Source organism: Lutra lutra, chromosome 9 (genome assembly GCF_902655055.1).
Source record: "Lutra lutra chromosome 9, mLutLut1.2, whole genome shotgun sequence".
Taxonomy (NCBI): domain Eukaryota; kingdom Metazoa; phylum Chordata; class Mammalia; order Carnivora; family Mustelidae; genus Lutra; species Lutra lutra.
Window position 1 is genome coordinate 140,681,530 of NC_062286.1, and position 19,261 is coordinate 140,700,790.

The 19,261-nt window shown below is 50.7% G+C and overlaps 1 protein-coding gene across 5 annotated transcripts in view; it reads left to right on the plus strand.

Moving 5' to 3' along the window:
* Positions 1-19,261, plus strand: part of PHACTR3 (phosphatase and actin regulator 3) — a 225,140-nt gene that overhangs the window by 102,196 nt on the left and 103,683 nt on the right. Inside the window, exon 1 of one of the 5 annotated variants that reach the window (XM_047747013.1) lies at positions 7,416-7,438. The exons of the other annotated variants lie outside the window; for them this stretch is intronic. The gene's annotated coding sequence lies outside the window, so the exon portion shown is untranslated. Of the gene's footprint in view, positions 1-7,415; positions 7,439-19,261 lie in introns of those variants that run through there. 5 annotated transcript variants of the gene reach the window in all.

Here is a 19,261-nt window from a genome sequence, read left to right on the forward strand (position 1 = left end):
CCAAGTTTCTTAACCAAGTTAAGATAACATTAACTTTTGGGTGCATTCCCTGTGTGTGTGTGTGTGTGTGTGAGAGAGAGAGAGAGAGAGAGAGAGAGACCTTATGGATCGGACGGTAAATACCAAGCAGGCAGGCCCCTCATCCGTCTTGTCATTCTCCCGGTGTCTGTCTACCCTGGAGAAGTTCAAGGCCAATTACTGAATGAAATCAAGTTAAGTATATATGCATCACATCTCTCAAAGCAAAATTTGGATAGTTCTTTAGATTTCATTTTGTATCCTGCTTGTTTTTCATTTAAAATACCAGCAGTTCCTTATGAAGATCTCTTTGAAAACACGATGTTTAATAGTGGAATGTCCTCTCATTGTATGAAAACCAGCTGGAAGCCCCTTCCTCCGGTGACCTTCAGGACCCCCTTCATTCATTTCTTGCAGTCCATCTTCAGAAGCGGAATTCTTGGGTTGAAGGGCCGGAACGGTTTTTAAGCATTTTATCTGTTTTTGCTAAGTAACTCTCCAGAAGGAGCCAAGCTTCACTTTCCTCAGCGAAGCATGAATTGGCTTCTCGGGGTGTGCCCATGGCAAGTGGCTTCAGGGCACCAACACGGGACAGGTGGATCCCTGCTGTGTATGTTAAAAATATTTGTTCCAGGGAGTAATATTCTGCTGTGGTGGTGATAGGGTTGTTTTTCTTTTTTTAAACAATGTGTTTTCATGTTCAAAAGCTTTTAAAATTATGAGGTCAAATCTACTAGTGTTTTTTCTTTATGGCTTTGTTAGTTGCCTTCATACCTAAGAAGGTCATTCCCACGGCCAGGTCAGATGAGTCACTACCCTCATTATCTTCTTCTGATCCTTTTCTGGGTTCCTTTTCTTTATATTTGACCTTCAGCTCATAGAAAATGCATTTAGCGGGCGCCTGGGTGGCTCAGTGGGTTAAGCCGCTGCCTTCGGCTCAGGTCATGATCTCAGGGTCCTGGGATCGAGTCCCGCATCAGGCTCTCTGCTCAGCAGGAGGCCTGCTTCCCTCTCTCTCTCTCTCTGCCTGCTTCTCTGCCTACTTGTGATCTCTGTCTGTCAAATAAATAAATAAAATCTTTAAAAAAAAAAAAAAAAAGAAAAGAAAATGCATTTAGCATGAGGTGGGAGGCCCTGACCTTCTGAGTTAGGTCAGAGACCCAGCTCCATCCTTGAATTGTCCATTTTTGCCACCGATTTGAAATGCATGTTTTATAATTTACCCACTTTTATTTATACTAAATTCTTCTGGAATTTTAACTTTCTTTCATTTCCTGAGTCTGTCCTTTTAATAACTGTGGTTATGTATTTTAATATCCAGCCTCCCTCATTACCTACTTATATATTAATCATAATTATACAATAATGAAAATGTATTCAGTATATGTTTTAGTGGGAGACCTACCTCATTATGTTTTGGAGATTTGGAGAATCCACAACTTTGCCACATGGAATCATCCTGTTCAAGAACATGGTACCTCTCTCCACTCTTTGGGACTTTGAAAAATAATTCTGTTTAAATTTTCTCGCTTGTTCCCAAGGAGTTCAACAGCATCTTAGGAGTTTTGCGTCTGTGTGTTCAATGCTGTGTATCAGTTATTACAAATGGGATTGTTCCCTATTAAATTATCTGGGTCATTATTGCTGACTAATTAGGAAAAAATAGTGGTTTGGATCTGATCATTTTGTAACGAGTTACCTTAGAAACTCTTCGTGTTTAAAATAGCTTTCCCAGTGGTTGGACTCAGCCCTCCAGGTATAGATACAATCCACCAGTCGCCCACAGGGCCAGTACTGGAGGGAGGGCATGCGTCCCACCCACTAAACATCAGCTGGGCCCATCCTGTCGCCCCCTCCTGCCTTTTCAGGGTGCTGTGCTCCCTGTCCCCATACGGACTCCTGTTCTGACCCACTGAGATCTCCCCGCTTCATACCTCTTCTCTACAGCTCTCGCTGCTAGGATAAGGACCCTTCTCCCCTTCCCCGTCTCACTCACCCCTCATTCAGAGCCACTTCCTTCAGGAAGTCTTCCTGGACCTGCCCACTAAGCTGATCTACCTGGTCCCTGTTTCCATGAGGGCACTTTCCTTTCTCTCAGGAGGCAGGGCCCTTGGGTCTTGTCCACGGATGAGACCGGGTAGATAGTGAGCGCTCTGCACATCTAGCTGGCAGGTGTCGGGGGAGTAACGGGGTGCCCCAGGAGGATTTGGGATGCCAGCCAGGTCTGTCTGTGATCTGAGTCTGGGCCCCCACCCAACGGTCAGGCGGGGGGAAGTGCCAGCCTGCAGCATTCAGATGCCGCAGGGGACAGTGCTGCTCGCTTGGGAGTTCCGACTGTGGTTTACATCCCAGGAAATGGGAAGACCCCATGTGATGCTGACAAGTCCCCTCGGAAGCCAAGTGAGGTCTGGGACTTCTCATTAACCCATGAGGACGTGGCAAAGGGAGCTTCCCAAACCACCGCACGTTTCCCACACGCTCTCCTCTGAGCCTCTCTGGCCTTAGCGAGAGCCTTTCCAGAGGCTCTTGCGCACATGGGTCATAGCGACGAAGGGCACTCTGACCCCGTCCAGGGGGCGGGGCCCACAGGAAGCTCCTCCTCACCCCTCCCAGCAGAGACCAGGCTCTTGGGCTCCTGCCTGGATCCCAGTAGCGCTAATGGACGGTCCGCGTGGGCCGGCGGAGATAATGGAGCCGCGTCCCCCCGAGCTGTTAATTGGGAAAAGAAGTGTCTGTTCTGCTTTGCTTGTTCCAATCTTGTGAGTCGCTTAGAAGGCGAACCCGCACCGTCACACGCAGGCGTGCAAGGCCGGGAGAACCAAGGGCCCTTGGGTCTGAGAACCAAGCCCGATGGACAGAAGGACAGAAGGACAGAAGGACAGAGGGGGACCGTGCACAGCCTGGCTCCCCACGGCCGGGCTCCGGGCTTGCTTGCCGGGGAGCCGCTCAGCTTTCTCTCCCGGGCTGCAAACACCCGCCCTGCTCAGCGCCCCACGTGGGCCGGACCCTTTCCTCAGGGTTTCCCTCTCCCCGTCTTGTGCTCGGCTTCCGAGAAGCCTGCAGTGTCTGTCTGTCTGTCCCGGGGCGGGGGCAGGTCTGACTTGGGCGGTGTCAGGAGAGACCAGAAACGCCAGCCAGGGCGTTTGTCCGGCGGCTGCGTCAGGGTGGGGGTTGGGGGTGCGGGAATCTTCTGGGTCGGGTCCGCTCTGCCCCCCCAGTCTGGCGTCCTCCCCGCAGGCTCTGCCCGGTCGGAGCAAGCAGCTCCGGAGAGCCCCGGCCTCGTGCTCTGCATGCCCAGCGATCCTCGCTTGGGAAGACAGAGCTTAACCTCAGCAGTTACATGAAATGTCCCGGGGCTGATTCTCCTAGGGGGGTCCGGGGGGCGCAGAGGCTGTTGGGGGGGCGTTAGTCAGGGTGAGCTGGGCTCATGCTGCCGTCACTTCCCGAACGTCTGAGGGACTCACACCCGCGGCGTGTGTTCCTTGGATTCTACGTGCCCACGGTGGCACCGCGGAGGGGTGCTGCTTGCGCGTGTCCTCCGGGTCCCAGCTTGACCACGGCGCTCCCGCAGCACGTGTCTCCGTGGCCACAGCGGCAGGAAACGTCGCCCGGAAAGCATGGGCCCAGGGCGGCCAGCGGGGCTGTAGTTCTGCCCTGGGGGACACACCGAGCATCTGTCAGCAATGACAGAGGCTACTCCAGCTTCCTCCGCTGGTCCCCAAATCCTCACTTCCTGCCCCCGCCCCCAGGGAGATGATCTCAGAGTCCCAGCCAGTCGCTATAGCTCCTTGTCCAGCACACCTTTGGGGGACAGGTTGTGGTTTTAGATCGTGTTTAGATGGGGCTCTTGTCAGCTCAGAGACTTAACACAGGTCACTGGCCCCCCCCAGCTCGCACCTAAGGTTTCCTGTGCTTCCATAAACACTCGGGAAGGGGACAGAGGGGAGGTCCACACAGCTCCCGAGTTTCAGGTATGAAACTTCCCCCTCCCTGGGGGAAGGGAATTCCTTGGTCAGACCCTGGTTTTGTCCTTGGGATGAGCTCCCAGGGCATAGTTCTTAATGCACTGCCATCCCCCCCTCCCCGCTCCACCCCTCAGGATGCCCTCTTGTCTCATGTTCTTGGTGGGTTGCGACAAGAGATGTTGAAAGACAAGGTGATCCTGAGCAGTATCTCAGCCTGGAGGGTCAAATCCAAGGACAGGTTATGCAACACACAGTGCCTGCTTCTATCTCATCTGGTGAGAGTTTGGGCAAGGTAAACCACTCAGAGCTCATCTGCTGGGCTCTGGTTGGCCTCACCTGCCAACAACCACACCTACATTCTGTCTGAGATATCTGCGCAGATGTGCCCTCCCCGTGAGTCGGAATTGGGGTGCTCTGATGTTGTCAGACGCCCACAGAAGAGCCATAATCGTTGTCACTTTGCCGAACAGTTTCGTCCCTTGAAAGGATTTGCCAGACAGCACATAAGTCCATTCCGGATTTTAACAAGGAGTGGGTCAGCAGACAAGAGTCGAAACTACCCTTTGTCACTCAAGGCTTTCTTGCGTTTGTGTTTTCCCTTTGGTGCTAATGAAGCAGGGGGAGCTTCTCCGCACCTTGCAGACCTTTGAATTTCTGGATTCTGTTTCAGTGCTGCTGGACCTTGTTATCTGGGTGGGCATTTTCCCATAGATATCGGTTATATTGTTGAGGATTATTGCCTTCATCTTGGGAGGAATTTGGTGGCTTCTAATCTGAGAGTTAGTGTCTACTTGAGACTTAAAATTATCCTTAACATGTCTTAATAAGCAATTGGATGTTTTATGCCGTGTGTATCCCCTTTGTCACTGGAGCATTTAGAAGCCAGTGGAAATTCTGGGTGGGGTGGGGGATTTGGTGTGAGTGGGACACTCCTGCATGGAGGCTGACTCATGTTCAAGTCCCTTGACTCAGGGTCCCAGTGCCTCTGTGATTATGTAAAGCCGTCCTCGACATCTCTGATGTGCAGGTTACAGGGTACACTTGTAGTCGCTGTGTGTGGTCTTTTTTGGGGTCCTATCACCTACACAGTATCGTCTGGTCCTTTGCAAAACCTGCTCAGCTCGGGTTTTCTCCATTTCGGAGGAGAATCAGTGAGATTTCAGGGAAGGTGCTGGTAATTGGCAGAGTCTAGTTTGATGATCAAGTCTTTCTGATTCAGTGATAATTTTTCCCTTTACCTTTCCAGACTGGCTTCTGGAAAGATTTCTTTTAATCATCCATGGTTTAGCACTCGAGTTAATAGATGTATCCTAACAAGCAGAGAGAATCTTATAATAATCGTTTGGGTATTGTGGACAGGAATGGCAAAGAGGGAAGTGGCCCCACTTTCAGACCCAAGAACTGCGTTCTCCCACTTTCAGACCCAAGCTGGATGATCTTGGGGTCTGAGTGGACCTCAGGAGGGAAGAGTCTGTGAGACACCAGACGGTAATGGTCCTCCTTGGATCGTGACAAGGGTGACTTACAGAGAGCTTGGTTTGTTCTTTGCGAGACCGTGGTAGGGTCACCTGAGGGCTCGAAGCGCCATCCGCAGGGCATGGCGGACACAGTAACAGCTGGGTTTGCTGCTATCCCTTTAGGCAGACACACACTCTGGACTCCCCCAGTCTCCAATTAGGCTTTTTTATTCTTTGTCAGTTCTCGTCTGGCTCCTGGAAATACCTGGCCCCTTGCAACAACGCCTTCAGCTCTGCGGGTTTCACCAGCAGCTCCATTTATCGCTGGTCCCGTCGCCTTCACCTTTGTCAGCACTTAGCTCAGCTTCCAAGTCCCTCTGGGGTCTGCACACCCACCCTCCCTTCCTCACCTCTGTCACCATGGCTCCCCTCAGCCCCCAAACCTGCGTATGTCTTCTCTGCGACACAGCTTTCCCACGATCTGCAAGCTCTTCCCTGCCCTCGAGGTCTAGGTCAAGCGCTACACCTTCAGGAAAACTGCAACGAGAACAGTGTTCGTCTGCATCGCAGAGTGTTACGTGCTTATTGTGGAATATTTACAAATCACATGAAAACACCTGCAGTCACACCAGCCAGTTAATCACGGCAAATACTTGCATGGATTCCATTCATCCTTTTTAACGCAAGTGTACACACACAAAATATAATAGTGACACTGTACCGTAGATCTAATTATGTGTCCTGGTTTTAAACGCAGCTACTGGACCATTGAGTTTACTTACTTACGTATGAATCTGTGTCTATATTCCTGATTGTTTCTTTAGAAATATAATTATGGCCAAGGTATATAAAGTACTTGAAAGCCTTTGACACACATTGCCAAAGTGGCATTAACTTATACTCCCATCTGTGCTGGATTCTTGCCTTTCCAAATCTTTGCCAACTCTGATGACTTGATTTTTAAAAAGTTGATTTTGGTTCAACTACCAATTTGGTAAAAACGGAAACATTATTTAACTTGTTTCTTTGGAATAACTTGGACAATTGGATTTTCTTTTCATATTTTTACTGTTTACTTATTTCTTTTTCCAAAAGACTATTTAAGTCTCCTGTGTACTTTCCAAGGGGCAGCTTTTGATTTTCTTGTTGATTTTAGAGAGGTCTTTGTATGTGGAAAGATTTTACCCTTTGTCGTTTCTTGTGAATATATTCCAGAGCTCATCTGACTTTGTTTTATATGGATTTTAAATGCAAAGTTTTAAAATATTCTTCTATAATTTGGACTGTCCATTCTTTTGTTCTCTATGACTTATATTTCTTTTTAAGTTTAAAAAGTACATCTTAATTCTGAACCAGTTTCATTTTTTCCTAGATTTTCTACCATTGTACTTAATGAATTAAGCCAGGGTTGATCTTAGGGGAAGTACCCATAACTGCCCCGCGTGACCTTTTCCCCAACACCTGGTTCGGATTCTGCCACATGCCGCGTTGCCGAGGAATGTGTGGCTTCCCACCCCCTTTATGACGCTTCCTTTCCTGCAACTATGGAAGTGACTTGATTTAAGGGGTCCGGATGGCCATGTGCTGGGGTCTGAGTAGGAATATGCCTGCAGCTTTGCGATCCATTTCCAAGTCCGGAAAGTACCCCTGTCGTCCTGCCTTTTCGTCGAGGTCCCCTCCCAGAAGGACTTCTACCTTCCAGGGGTTTTTGCTGATTGGTGGCTGTGTCTTTGCTTTGACGGGTAGCTCCTCAAGGACAGGGGCTGTGTCTTCTCGCAGAGCGTGGCCCACCCCAGGGCTGGCCAATTAGAACTCCAGCAAATGTATCTGTCACACCACACGTGCAATTTCCTTCAGGTCATTTTCTGGTTTCCTTGTATTTTTAGACAACCTGCAATTCAGGAAGCAAATATATGCCATTTTTCTGTGGCTCTTGTCTCCAGGCTGCAGCCCCAGCTGGTGTGACTTCCCGCGCTGTTGGTGGTGACCGGACGCTTGGTACGTCAGGGATGGCTTTCTCCATCAGTGATTTGTAGCTACTCTGAAACGGGGGTTACTTGGATTTCAAACCAAAACGTTATCATTTTAATTATCGTATTTCCTTATTCCTATTTCAAACCAAAACATCACGCTGCAATGTAAGAAGATGTGGAAACACCCAGGAAGGAGGTCTTGATCGAACAAATGAGGTGCTTCCTCTTTTCGGGTTGGAATCGGGTTTGAATGCCTGTTGGAACCGTGGTGATGTGGGGAAGTCAGATGACCTTCCAGGCTCTTCCGAGTGCTCTTTGACCGCCTGCGGTCTGGCGGGTATCTGTTGACGTTCACGTTCAGAAGCCCAGAGAAATTTTAATCATTCCTATTTGTTTTTCTGTTTTTTTATTTTAACACTTAAATATGTTCCTGGGTGTGTTTGTTCCTCCCCCCCCCCCCCAGATTAGGCGTTTGAAAGACAGGTTTTTATGTTTTTTTAACTTGAAAAAGTTTTAGGAACATTTTATTGCTACGTAGCACTCCCATAAAAATAAAAAACTGTTAAGTGTGCAGACCAGCTAAGTGAATGGGCCTTGAACTGGTATCCAATGGGGAAACCAAGTCATCACTAGCCCAGAAGACCCTGAGTTCTTCAGTTAGGATTCCCCAAAGAGATTTGCAGTCGTGACTTTTAAAAAGTATGGTTTAGATTGAGTGCTTGGGTGGAGATAGAGATCTTGAATGTTTTCCCTTGACATGACTCACCTTTTCATTTGCCTAATAGTATTTTTTGATGACAAGAAAGATTTCATTTTAACGTAGGTCCATTTATTTTTTTTTTCATTTTTGTGTCTTGTTTGAGGAATATTTGCTCATCCCCAAATCATTGAGATTTTCTTCTACGTTTTCTTCTAGATGTGTTAGTGTTTTGTCTGTGATGTCTAGAATCAGAACTGACTGTGATTTGGTGTGAGGGAGGGATCGAGAGTCCGTGTTTCAGTTTGGGTGTCCCATGGATTCAGCAGCAAAAGAGGCCCACCCTTTTCCTACCCCATACTGCATAGCTGTGTTCCCTTTCTCCTGAGTCACTCTCCACATGGATGTGGGTCTGTCTACACCATTCTCTGTTCCATTGTGCTTTTTGTCCTGCCAACAGCACGTTGTCATAGTTATTGTGCATTTATAATCAGGTTATTTTGATAGTGTAAATCTTAACCACTTTTATTTTTATTCCTCAAGATTGCCTCAGCCATTCTTGGTCCTATGCATTTCTCTATACAATTATGAAATTTGGGGGGCACCTGGGTGGCTCAGTCAGTTGAGCATCTGACTCTGGATTTCAGCTCAGTCATGATCTCAGGGTCGTGGGATCGAGCCCCGCATGGGGCTCCACACTCAGTGGGGAGTCTGCTTGGGATTCTCTCTCTCCCTCTGCTCTGCCCTCCATGCTGTCTCTTACTCTCTCTTTCTCTCAAAATTACCATTTTAAAAAATTATGAAATTTTGAATTAATTCTCTCTCTTACACACTCACACAGAGTTGTGATTTTTAAAAAAATATATATTTTATTTATTTATCTGACAGACAGAGATCACAGGTAGGCAGAGATGCAGGCAGAGAGAGAGGATGGGAAGCAGGCTCCCTGCTTAATCCCAGAAGCCTGAGATCATGACCTGAGCCAGAGGCAGAGGCTTTAACTCACTGACCCACCCCGGCACCCCCAGAGTTATGATTTTGGTTGGGGTTGCATTGACCCTGTGAATTAATTTGGTAAGAAATGAAATCCTTAAAACGTTTAGTTTTTCAGTCTGTGGACCTGGTGTATCTCACATTGTATTTAAGTTACTTCCCTTTTCTCTCAGGACTGCTTTCTCTGTGGAGGCCTCACGCACATCTTTCACCAGATTTATTCTGGGGTATATTTTTTTGATGACTTTTAAATGATCTCATTATTTAAATATGATTTTCTAAATCTTTGGTTCTGGCATATAGAAATATAATTTATTTTTGAAAAGGAACCTTCTATGTAATAACCTTGCTAAATTAACTTATTCTAATTTTAGAGACTCTTGGATTTTCTAAAAACATTACTCTGGGGAAAAAAAAAAAAAAAAAAGGATAGCTTCATTTCTTCCAATCCCGTACTTAAACTTTTTGCTCCTGTCGTGCTGGCTAATATCTCTAGTGCACTTTTAGAGAAAGACATTTTAGTCTCGTCCTGGATCTCAGAGGGAAAACTTCCAGTATTCCATCAGTAAGTATGAGTTTGCAGGAGATACTTTGTATCTATTCTTTACAGATCAAGGAAGTTCCCTCCTATTTCTAATTTGCAAGCAGTCCTTAATTATGCATGGATGTGGACTTTTATCAAGGGCTATTTCTGTATTTATCGAAATGATCATATGACCTTTCCCCTGTATTTGGTTAATGTAATTCCACTGATTGAGGGACAAGTCCAGGGGGAAAGCAGTATGATTGTTTCTGGAACAAGCCGGGCAGGTATGTGAGTTTTGTCTTCCCCCGTACCTCTGTATCTGATTTACTGGCATGTGGGCAGCATCTGAGCAGGCAGGGGCGTAGGAGAGTCTGGGCTGCCCCCTCCACTGCTAGCCACGCCCTCTTCCGGTTCTGTCCGTGATGTCCTGCTGGCCTCATAAAAAGGATTCCTCTTCCTCCATTCTCTGCAAGGCTGCCATTATTTCCAACTCAAGGTGGCTCAGTGGCTGGGGGGTGGGGGTGGGGGGAGGCTCTGTCAATCCAGCTGATGCTCCAGCAGACGCTTAAAAGATTCAGAAAAGACCCCTTCTCAGATGATTGCAAACCAAGTGACAGCCAAGCAGGTGGAAGCAGGGGGCTTGTCCCTGTTTCCCTTAGTGGGAAGATTCATTCATTCAGCAAAAATCTCTTGAATATCTGAGTACACCAGGCTCTGCTGGCTGTTAAGGGCCCTATGGGAGCCAAACCCAGAGGCCACGTGCCAGGGAGTTTACGCTTAGGACAAAGGAGTGCTTTCAATGCCAGGTTGAAGGTGTGTCCCTGCCCTTAGGGCCCCTTGTCCCACCCCCTCCCTGCGGGTGCCGGCCCTGACCCCTTCTCAGGCTTCTTGGCCCCACTCACTTCCCTCCTGGTCTCCTTCCGTGTTTCCAGACTCTGGGGTGTGCTGTGCCCCAAGTGGCTCAGGGATACTTCCTACTCTGCTCCTACCTTCATCCTTCCTCTGTGAGCCCTGCTCATTCTGAAAGGTCATTTCTTCAGTGAGGGATGGGCTGGCTGTGGTTTTAAATGTAGTAGATCAGTGGAGACTTGGAGATGTCATAAGGCCAACAGTTACCACTGGAAAGAGAGTTTGTCACAGTTCCCAAGAGAAGGGCACAGCCACGCCAATAACAGGGAAGCCCCGGGGTGGGTCAGGAGCCCCTGGGAGCGAGGGGGAGTTTTGGACAAGAGCCTTTACTGCGATGTCCCAGAGAAGCAGGTTTGGGCTTGGCTAGGTTGGATGATTCCAGTGGGTTCTGGAGCATGGGAGCTGCTGCCCCTTGTCTGGGACATGGTCCTGGGGAGTTATGGCAAGTGGATGGTGTCCCAGAGCCCGAGACCCAGAAGGAAGCACACTGGGGTGTGGCTCCAGGTTGCTTGGCTTGTATCTGCCAACCATGCTTGTGGGCAAGTTGTTTACTGCTTGGCTAGTGTGGGGAGGGCCGTCCCTCCAGGGTCAGCAAAGCTCTCAGTGTCAGAGCACCAGAACGCAGAAATAGAGAGACAGTAGTGCGGCCCCTTGGGCTCACTGAGGGTCTTCAGGCCACAGGCTTAGGGCCCATTCTCCTCCCGCAGTTGAGTCGTGTGATTCTTGTCGTTTTAATGGTGCTTGTTCTCACCAAATTGTGGTGCTTCCTGGGGTCACAAGCTCTACTCGTTCTGCTCAGCCGTGGAGTCCCTGTGCCCCATGCAAGGCCGGGCACACGCTAGGTGCTCGATAAAGGTGCCCTTCTTACCTTCCTTTCTAAAGCGTTCTGGAAGGACATTAGTAGGGGAAAAAACACGAAAAAAAGAAAAAACCCAAAAAGCCAAACCAAAACCAAACCAACCAAATGCAGAAAATGCAGATTAAGACCAAACCCATCTTGCTTCTGCCATGGGTCCCCGCACCCAGCACGGGCTGCACTGTCTGTATTGGCGGCGTAAATGAATGAAGGGAGGGGAACTGGAGTTTGCTTCCCTCACGGAGGAAGACAGAAACAGTCATCACAGCGCGATTATTTCAGAAGTGACTTTGTTCCTACGCTCATTCTGTTTCTGCCACCAACAGTACATAGAGACCGCTATTTTTTGTTTTCATGAAAAAATTGAAGGAATCCTGGAGCGTTTATTCACCGCATCCTTTTCGGCAGGATTAACGACCCTAATAATGAAAATGGCCAGCTGACTATTTAAAATTTGTGTTGAGATCATTGTGGGTCTGCAGGCAGCGTCAGAAATAGTTCAGAAGGGGGCGCCTGGGTGGCTCAGTGGGTTAAGCCCCGCTGCCTTCGGCTCAGGTCATGATCTCAGGGTCCTGGGATCGAGTCCCGCATTGGGCTCTCTGCTCAGCAGGCTGCCTGCTTCCCTCTCTCTCTCTCTCTGCCTGCCTCTCCGTCTACTTGTGATCTCTCTCTGTCAAATAAATAAATAAAATCGTTAAAAAAAAAATAGTTCAGAGGGATGTGTGTGGCCTTTACTGGTTCCCCCCAGTGCCAGACTGGAGGGTAGCCGCCTGCCGGGGATACTGACATGGACGCAGTCCCTGAATTTCTCACGCCGGTCAGCTTTGCATTCCCATTCAAGGACCTGTGGTGCGTGCTTTGTCTCCTGTAATCGTCACAGCAGCCCGGCGAGCGACATGGTGTCGTTGCATGTGTCCTAGAGCCTGGGGCACTAGGGCGGGGAAGTCAGCCGCCTGGCCATGCACGCACCATGTGGCAGAGCTGACTCACCCCAGGAGGCCTGGGCTGGTGGGAGCCACAGTGCATGGCTCTGTCTCTCGTTAGAGATCATTGAGGAAGAAAGTAAAGGGGGTAACAAGAAGAATTTTGTTGGAAAGGTGTTTTTGAGTATTCCTCCCAAATCATGCCTTCTGTAAGTCTTCAATGCCTAAGGCAAACTGTGAAGGGTCAGGGCACGGTCGATTCTCACGAGTGGCCCCCACCAAGCCTCTGTTCTGGGGCAGCTGAAACAGGGCTAGTGAGTCGGGTTGGCTTGCTGAAGCATGGCTTTTAGTGGCTGGTTCCTTCCCGGTTTGGGGTTCTGTCATGGGCGTCACCGATGTGGTGAGGGCCCCTGAGGGATGAGCAGAGGCCTGTGGCCTGACCACGGCGACAGGGCCAGCTCCGTGCTGCCAGCCAGTGGCTCCCGGCTCTGAGCTCTGGCTCTTTCAGGTGAATGAGACTGTGGGAAGCTCCTGGGAAGCAGGCCCTGTGCTCACTTTTCCGTGTCCCTGTGGCCTCTGGTGCTTCACAGGGGGGTGCGCGACGAGCTCGGAGGAGAGGCATTCGGTGCTGGCTACTTCTCAGATGAGGAAGGGGCATCAGCTCCATAGTACCCTTGGAAGGCCCTGCGTCCAGGACCAAACAGCTTCTCCCAGGAGGCCAGCACACCTGGCCAGAAAGCTCCCCATTTCTTTGGGTGAGCCCCGCATACAGTGACCCCCAGTCCACATGGCAGCTCCCAGCCCACACAGCGACCCACATCCCACACAGTGACCCCAGCACGCACAGCAACCACATCCCACACAGCAACCCCAGCCCACATGGCAGCTCCCAGCCCACAGAGCGACCCACATCCTGCACGGTGACCCCAGCCCGCACAGCGACCCCAGCCCGCACAGTGGCCCACATCCCGCACAGCGACCCCAGCCTGCAGAACGACCCCATCCCGCACAGCGACCCACATCGCGCACAGCGACCCCAGCCCGCACAGCAACCACATCCCACACAGCAACCCCAGCCCACATGGCAGCTCCCAGCCCACAGAGCGACCCACATCCTGCACGGTGACCCCAGCCCGCACAGCGACCCCAGCCCGCACAGTGGCCCACATCCCGCACAGCGACCCCAGCCTGCAGAACGACCCCATCCCGCACAGCGACCCACATCGCGCACAGCGACCCCAGCCCGCACAGTGACCCACATCCCGCACAGTGACCCCAGCCCACACAGCGACCCACATCACGCACAGCAACCCACATCCTGCACAGCGACCCACATCCTGCACAGTGACCCCAGCCCGCACAGCGGCCCCAGCCCACACAGCGGCTTGCTGGCTCCTGCAGGCCCGTGCTGTGGGCACTCACACATCAGTGAACATCACTGGCAGCCACGAGGAGGCCACAGGTGCATGTGGACAGGCAAGTTTGGCAGAGGCCACAACCTGTTACATCCCGTCTCTCTGTGGCCACGCCCTTGCTCCCTGGGGGCACAGCCGTGGAGTCTGCCGCAGCGTCTCTGCAGGTCCCCAAGGACATGTGTCTAAAAATGAAAGACTTGATCAAAGTTTCTTTCTTTCTTTTTTTTTTTTTTTTTATAAGCTAGGTTCTCTTCTAGTTAGTTCTGAAACCTAGCCTTTTGGATTTCTTTTTTTTTTTTTTTAAGATTTTATTTATTTATTTGACAGAGACAGAGAGATCACAAGCAGGCAGAGAGGCAGGCAGAGAGACAGGGGGAAGCAGGCTCCCTGGCAAGCAGAGAGCCCAATGTGGGACTCGATCCCAGGACCCTGAGATCATGACCTGAGCTGAAGGCAGAGGCTTAACCCACTGAGCCACCCAGACATCCCCAAAGTGTCTTTTTTGGTGATTCCATTGAAAACTGTGCGGCTTTGCCCGGGATCCCCATGGTGCCCATTCCACAGGTACTCCTCATTGAGCACCTGCTGTGTGCCGGCAACCGCCATACAGCAAGGCCCCCCAGGGGCCTGGAAAGACCGCTGTGGAAGCAGGTGGGGGGTGCCGGCGGGTGTGAAGCCTTGCCATGTGCCAGACACCACGATGCGTCCCGGCCAGCGTGCGCTCGCCCCAGCCCTCACAGCCGCGTGTCCAATGGGTGCCGGCGTCGTCCGAGCTGCACAGATGCCAGGGCCCAGCGGCCCCGAGAGGCCAAGTCACTTGTCCACGTTTGGGCAGGTCATGAGAGCTTGCACCGACAGGCGGGCTGTCTGGCCGTGAGTGGCGTCCAAGCTTGGCAGGTGCTGCCCTGCGCTGGGCAGGCCGGGCCTGCGGGGGCCGCTGCTCGCCCCACAGCCCTTTCCCAGGGGTCTTGTGCAGGGGTCTGCCCTGATTGGGGTGGTCCCACCTGGCTCTGTGCTCAACGGAGGCTTCCAGCAAGACCTCCGACGAAGCCAGCGGTGCTCTGTGAGACTCGATGGAAGGCAGCGGGGATAGACAGCTTGAGGGCCCAGAGCGGGGGGGGCACAGAGCCCCGACTCTGCGAAGAGATTTATTGGGGGAGGACGTGAAGTTTAAGCTGTGATCCAGAGTAGGAGTTGGCCAGCCAAAAATGCAGGGGAAAAGGGTTTTCTGAGAGAAGACATGTGTAGAGATCTTGAAGCAAAAGAAAAGAGATCTCAGAATCACAAAGTGACCAGTTTGGTTGGGTGAACAGTGATGAGACCAAGAGCAGGCAAAACCAGATCCCCTGGGGAGGACTCTGGGGGCCTCCTGGGCTCCCCTCCTGAGGGCAGCTGACTTTGTGCATGGGGTGGCTGGCATCCAATAGAAATGTATTGAGACCCTATTGCCCTTGGTGTATGATGCTGGACAGAGCCCTTGCCCTCTAGAGGCTTGTATTCCAGTGGAAAAGCCAATAGGTAAATACACAACACGGCATCAGAGAGCACTGTGTGCCCCCAAAGGGAAGTCTTAGAGTCAGCTGTGAGGGGAGTAGGAAAGCCACATGAAGAAGGTGGGTGGGGAGGCAGGGCACATTGTTGCAGTCGAGACTTGGAGATGAGGAGTCAGCAGTGTGGCAGTGTTGGGGTGAATGCATTCCAGGTGGAGGGGATAGTTGGTGCAAAGGCCCTGAGGCAGCCACCAACTGGGCATGCTCCAGAAATGCAGAGTATGGTCAGTGTGACTGGAATAGAGGGAAGGACATGGAAAAGGGAAGCCAGAGGGACTTCAGAGAGTTTGGGTTGGATCCCACATCAGGGAGAAACCAATAGAGAGTGTAGACAGGGTGTGGCAGGGCCCGATTTGTAATTTCGACCATCACTCTGCTCTTGTGCAGCCAATGGATTGTGGAACAGCAAGCATGGACATTGGGATGGGTGGAGGGAGTGAGCTCTTGCTACAGAAGCAGGTGAGTCGACCTGAGCGAGTCCGTGGTGGGGAGAGGAACTCAGGAGGGTGTGGACAGTGTTGGCACATGCTCACACTTGCTCTGATATGGAGCTCCTGACCAGGGGGCGGCGAGGACCATGGCTATGGGCAGCAGCCTCGGGTCCAGAGGTCCACTTGTCGTGAGAGACACTACCCTCCAGGGAGGTCGGGAAAGACCCCCCTTGGCTCTCAACTGGCTTGGAAATGGAGCTGGGAGAGGATGTGGTCTGGCCTCTACCGTCTTGTGTTTTTCTGTTTTTGTAACAGGTTTATTGAGCTATAATCCATGTGCCGTCCAAGTCACCCACGTAGAGTATACGATTTAGTGGTTTTATGTCCCCAGGCCTGTGCCACCATCACCACAATTTGTGTAAATGAAACCATGTGTCACACGAGGTCTTCTGTGACTTAGTATGATTCCGAGGTCCATCTATGGGGAGCAGGTGTGCAGCCTCCACTCCTTTATATGGACCAGTAATGGTCCATTGTGGACCATTATTTTATTTCTCTTTTCATCAGTTGGTGGAAGCTTGGATTGTCCTTTCCCACTCTCTGGCAATGGTGAGTAGCGCTCTTACGAGTACTCACGGGTGTTTTTGTGCAGACATGTACTTTTACTTCTTTGGGAGAAACACCGGGAGTGGAATTGTCAGAGGGTGATTTGGGGTAACTGGTCAGGAAACTGCCAGACCATTCCCCACAGTGGCTGCCCCATCTTCCGTTCTGTCCACTGTGTGTTGAAGGCTGGGCCCTTCTCACGTCCTCCCCCACACTTGCGATCATCCCTGAACACCTCTGGCAGGTCCCGTCGCACTTGCCCTAAGAGGTTCCCTGGCGATTTACAGACCAAGCACCTGGGAAGAGCACCCCAGCTCCCGGCTGTGTGAGAAGCTCCACATCCAGTGCTCTCCACTGCCCAGGGTCCGGATGCCTTAGGGACAAGGTCCTTGCCTTCTCTCCTTCCCCATGTTCATTTCAACCCACCGGGAGCATCTCAGGCTCTACTTCATTTACTTAATAGATGAGGAAGGAAATGAATTCTGAGGCTGAGACATGAGCGGTCCCCGTGGACTCCATTCCAACAGCACATGTAAACTTCCACGTGGGGATTCGCTCGTTAGGCTGGAAACTGTGACCCAAGACCTTTCAACACTTGGTGTTCATAAAGGGAGTTTGAGAGTAATGACTTTTTAAAAGGCATTTGAGTGGGGAGGACTGGCATCGTTCTGGGGTCCACAGCGTATGCGGAGTTTGCAAAAGCAGCTGGGCAAGGCATGCATTTTGTCACGCTCTGGTCTGGGCTTGGGGTGGGTGAGCAGCAGAGATGTGTAAAAACCTCCTTCGCCAGGTGAGATGGGAAGTCCGCTGTTCACGTCCGGGGCCGTCGCCCGGTGCCGTGTGATCCTGGGCCAGTCACTTAGCCCTCCCAGGCTCTACTTGTCGCTTTGGCATGTGGCTCCTATGGACATGCAAGATCTATGGGCAGTGAAGATGTTTTGGAGGAAGGTGTGCCTGTGAGTCTCCAAGCTGCCTCTTTCCAGGTGGTTCACTCACTGTGTTTTTCCGATTGGAAAGTGCTTACCCAAACTCATTCTCATTTGAGCTTGAGTCTGATTCCTTCTAGCGACTCCCTGCTCAGGCCTAATGGAACGGGGCTGCCGCCCGATTTCCGGGGCGCTTGCTCAGGAGCACGCGTGTGCTCGCCAGCCAAAGCGGTGCCTCCATGTGGCATCGTGAGGGCCCAGCCAGGACGCCCTGAAATCGGTGATCCTCTGCGCAATTTTAATTTAGGGTAATTGCGAAGTTTGCACGAGACTTTAGGCTTGTGTGGCCCTTTCAGATCTGCCTGAGCCACAGTCCGGATGTGTGTGGGGGTTACCGCTCGGCCTCCCGGCTGGCTTCCTCCTGGACCCCGGAGTCCTTGTTCAGCGAAGGGCTGGGTTGGCGGACGTGAAGGCAGAGGCTGGGCGGGGCAGCGACCAGCGTCAAGGACGTGGGGAGGCTGCTCGCCTCTGTGCAGACCTGCTGGGTCTAGAAGGATCGCGTGAGTTATTCTCTGGGACCCGGCTTTCCTCAGCACCGGGTCACGCCACGCTCGAGACGCGGGCGAAGGGGCAAGGGCAGGACTGTTGGACCTTTGTTCCTACCCAGAAACCACTGCTCTTCTGGGTCAGTTTTATTAGTCTGACCCTGCCTTATACGTGACAGGGGGCACCACTAGGTCAGGACCTCCTTTTTGTTTTAATAGAGGTAAAATGCCTCAATTTAACATTTAAAATACCTGAATTTAATATTCTCTAATTTTTAAAAAAGATTTGTTTATTTTAGAAAGAGAGAGAGAGAAGGAGCAGAAAGGGGAGAGGGAGAGAGAATCACAAGCAGACCCCTTGCTGAGCGCAGAGCCTGATCCTGGGAGCCTGGACCTTGACCTGAGATGAAACCAAGAGTCAGATGCTTAACCGGCTGTGCCACCCCTAAATTTAACATTTTAACTATTATATCCCCTCCTATTAATGTATGCATAGAAATATGACTCTTTATCTTGATTAACCATTGGCTTATGTCATTGCTGCTCCCATATGGGGGCATAAATATTTACAATTGTTAGATCTTCTTGGTGGGTAGCCCCTTTCAGAATGCTGCAGTGTCCTGCTTTATCTCCGACGACAGTCTTTAGTTTAAAATCTAATTTATGGGGCGCCTGGGTGGCTCAGTGGGTTGAGCCGCTGCCTTCGGCTCGGGTCCTGGGATCAAATCCCGCATCGGGCTCTCTGCTCGGCAGGGAGCCTGCTTCCCTCTCTCTCTCTCTCTCTGCCTGCCTCTCTGTCTACTTGTGATCTCTCTCTGTCAAGTAAATAAATAAAATCCTTAAAAAAAAATCTAATTTATCTGATAGGAGAATCGCTACCCTAGCTTTCTTTGAGGCCCGTTGGCATGAAAGATGCTTCTCCTTCCTTTCACTTTCAGTCTGGATGTATCTTTAGGTTCCAAACGGGTTTCTCATAGACAGCATATGGACGGGTCCTGTCGTTTTATCCAATCTGCAAGCCTGTGCCATTTTATGGACGCATTTAGGCCATTCACGTTGAGAGGGATTATTGAAAGATACGTTTTTATGGACATCGTGTTACCTGTGAAGTCTTTGTTTCTATAGATTGTCTCTATAAATTTCTTTTCTGTGTCACTCTTGGGTTCTTCTTTCTTTTATAGAACCCCCCTTAATATTTCTTATAGTGCCGGCTTGGTGGTCACATACTCTTTTAAGCCTTGCTGGTCTTGGGAGCTCTTTATTTCTCCATCCATTTTGAATGTCAGTCTTGTTGGATAAAGTATTCTTGGCTGCATGTTCTTCTTATTTAGTGCCCGGAATATGTGTTGCCAGCCCTTTCTGGCTTGCCAGCTTTCTGTGGACAGGTCTCACCTTATCCTGAAGGACCTTCCTCTGTACTTAAGCAATCTCTTCCCCCAACTGCCCTCAGAAGCTCTTGTCTAAAATTATG